We start from the raw sequence: 2,822 nt of genomic DNA on the forward strand, positions 1-2,822 counted from the left end.
AATCTTTGAGAGAAATCTGTTGTTGTAGGGAACAGGCTCTGCAGGTTGTTAAACATTTCTGCAATAGCCAGCAGAAATGTGTCAGTCATCCAAAGCTTCTATCCTGCTATGAGCTCAAGTGCTAAAAGCAGAGACCAGGAAAGATGAAGGTGGAAAATTACATCATTCTGCACCGCAGAAAATAATAGGATGCGATTTTAAAAAGCTTGCAAACTTCATATTTTCAAAATAGAAGACGTGTGCTTCTTGAATAACATTTATGGTGAATGACAAAATCCGAAGAGCAGCAGCACACAGAAAACACAATGAGGTTAACAAATAAAATGCACACTGAGAAACACTTCAGCCTGCAGCGCCGACCTCTCTCTGGGATGCTGTAATTTAGCTGAGAGCACAACTTTCCCAATAGGAGATAAACAACAAACAAATGTTAGAGTTGCACAAAACACTTGTTGTTAAAATGTACTTGTTGGTTACTTTTCAAGGCATGGAGTCCAAGGTCAGATGCCTGACATGATTACAAAATTTTGTCCATGTAAAGGAAAAATTTTTGTGTAAGAACAAAACTGTTGGGCAATTAGCTTTGATAAAAAGCATTTACACTCCTTGAACATCATTACCACAGACTCCTGGATTTTAGTTGGATTTTAATATGATCAGTAAAAATGAGCATATTCCATATGAAGACGGAAAGTAAATGCCACAACCGCAAACCTACGAAGTTGTGGCTAAATCAGAGGTGAGCAATTCAGGTCCTCGAGGGCCGCTGTCCTGCAACTCTTAAATGTCTCCCAGGTTCAACATGCTTCAGACAAATAGTTTAATCACCTTCTAAGTACAGTCAGGTTCTTCAGAGTCCTGCTAATGACCTCATTATTTGACTTAGGTGTGTTAAAGCAGGGACACATCTGAAGGTTGCAGGACCTCGAGGCCTGAACTTGCCCACCCCTGACCTAAATGCATAGTTCCCATTGTAACTCAAGGGGAACTGAAATAATGCATAGCTCAGGTACAAACACTTGGAAATCTGGGTTTGGGGGTTGATGTTGGGGTCTAATACTAATGCAAGACATTTTCAGATTTTACTGGTAAAGCAATTTTCAAAATTATGCATACTTTTCCATCTGCTTCTTTACCTCAGGGTACTTATCCACCACAAAAAACCCTATAAATTTGGATTATGTAATTACACCAAAGTGGTCAAACCCGTTTCTCTAAACACTTTAATTGCTTTAAAACAAACTACTTCAGGTTTCTCTGTTTGTCTCAGAGGGAATACTAGGGAAATGAGTTTGGCAATTTCAACACCCAGGATGTTGTGCATCTTTACATGACTCAGGGAAGAACCTGAAAACGTCTGTAAGTGTTTAATTTGCAGGTCACCAGACAGCACTGAGGCAACAACATAGCTGCACTACTGCTGAATATCCTCAAACTAACAATGCTCTGATTGGTAGATGACGGCTCCACCTACAGACCAACAACTGCGGTAAATGAAGCATTGGACAAATATGTTTTAAGAACATATATCGGCAATATATTTTAATATATTCCTCACTATTTCGCATTTATTTCAACTAATACATTTCTGTTTGAAATCAGTGAGGATTAGCAAAATTGAAGGTTACTCTGCAGATTTAACACGTGTGCAAGTTGGAATGAATGCAGCCAATAATATTGAAAACTCGGATGACTTCATCCTTACAGAGTGAAAACCTGTTCACCAGCACAGAAATGTTACACTCTAAAATCAAACACTGCACTTTCTTTAATTTTTTGTGTATGAATGTAAAGTTTGAAAGGTTGCTCATACAAGTTTTCAATTTTATGGGTCTGTGTTCAGGTACAGTAACAATCAGCAGTTTTATTTTAGACAAAAGGCATGTCTCTGCATGTTCTGCTATATTATGCAAACCATGCAGGCAGCCTGGATGTACAAGGATATTGTTGTTCTCTGTCTTAGGTGAATGTGACTCAAACAAGATTAACTGGATGGAATGATTTGATATTTATGTGTGTGACACATTATGTAAATGGAGGAACTACCTGTAGCCGTTCCTGTTAAGAAACAACCAGGTTGTGTTAAGTAATAACTCCGAAGTTATTTAATAGTTGTTGCTTTGCGCATGACCAGGATGCGCAAATTTGTGTTAGTGCCAAAGTAAAACAATTGTATTTTAAATAATATAGGTGTATATATTTATAATTTTTTATATACAATTAAAGAAGTGTTAACAATGAACTGAATGGAAACAGAGAGAGAAAAAAGAAAAGTCAAATAAATAGATAAAAACGTCAGTGGTCGAATCATCAAATTTGCAACAATAAAATGGTTATTCAAGAAAATACAATGCATAATAACTACTACTACTACTATTGTTAGTAATAATAAATAAAATGACAATGATAATAATACATATTATTACTAATAATAATTATAACTAATATTAACTATTATTATTATTATTATTATTATTATTATTATTATTATTATTATTATTATTATTATTATTATTATTATTATTATTATTATTATTTGTGGAGTAAATATGCCAATTATCTTAGTGTGCAATATGAGTTACATCCAAAGATCAGATCAACTTTAAGAAAAAAAGTGTTTGAAAAACACAAACTTATTTTATTTTATTTGAAAACTTCCTAAAAGTGACATGACTTTCGTCCAAGCCCCACTAACCTGTCTTACCCACACGGTGTCGGAATGGAGCTCACCCTCTGTTTGACCCCGCCCTCTCCGGTTAACTCCCCCCGTGACGCCAGCAGAGTCCTCCCAATGCGGGGGCTTTGTGTGCGCCGTGCGGGGA

This window comes from Xiphophorus maculatus, chromosome 3, assembly GCF_002775205.1.
Source record: "Xiphophorus maculatus strain JP 163 A chromosome 3, X_maculatus-5.0-male, whole genome shotgun sequence".
NCBI classification, from domain to species: domain Eukaryota; kingdom Metazoa; phylum Chordata; class Actinopteri; order Cyprinodontiformes; family Poeciliidae; genus Xiphophorus; species Xiphophorus maculatus.